This window comes from Octopus bimaculoides, chromosome 18 (genome assembly GCF_001194135.2).
Source record: "Octopus bimaculoides isolate UCB-OBI-ISO-001 chromosome 18, ASM119413v2, whole genome shotgun sequence".
Classification (NCBI taxonomy): Eukaryota; Metazoa; Mollusca; class Cephalopoda; order Octopoda; family Octopodidae; genus Octopus; species Octopus bimaculoides.
Window position 1 is genome coordinate 8,520,453 of NC_068998.1, and position 722 is coordinate 8,521,174.

The window sequence follows — 722 nt, forward strand, 5'->3', positions numbered from 1 at the left end:
TATACATATTTAGATATATACATATGTATATATATATATACATGCATGTGTGTGTGTATGTGGGTGTAAAGAGAATCTTTTGAGCACATTTATCGACATCTAAAAAAAACTAGTTACAAAATATATTATTGCAAATTACTATAAGTTTACAACAACGGAATAAACGAACAAACAAACAAAATATTGTTATATTGTTAATATTTAAGTTTACTTTCACAGTAAAAATGGTTATAGAAAAAGAGTCGACTTTTGAATAGTTTTGTTTGTGAAACCCTAGTTTCAATTCCCTTTTGGAGATTCTTTTTTCTGTTAATCACTGCTCTACAATCTGGCTGGCATGTGATATGTTTATTCAGATGTGAAAAAAATGCTTTTGCATGAGTTTGTTCAGCGATGGAGAAAATGTATATCTAGGCAGCTACTCTGCAACATTTTGACAGATTGAGATCAGGGCCCAATGGCATGAAATCAAAGACGAGTACAGGCTCTTCTCGGCAGTACACATACCTCACCTCCTGCTTTCGTTCGCTACCAACCCTCCTACTTCGTGTGATAACTTCATCATCTTCCAACTGTCTGTTCAGCCATTGAGAACCACTTTTCATATATAAACATGAACTGTGAGCAGGAAATAATAGATGTATGCATGTATGATATGCATACATACACACGCGCACAGGCACACACACACACACACATATATATATATATATATATACACA

General features: G+C 33.8%; 1 long non-coding RNA gene across 4 annotated transcripts in view; it reads right to left on the reverse strand.

Moving 5' to 3' along the window:
• The window catches only part of LOC106882780 (uncharacterized), a 397,572-nt gene that overhangs the window by 174,571 nt on the left and 222,279 nt on the right, over nucleotides 1-722 (reverse strand). The window lies entirely within an intron of this gene.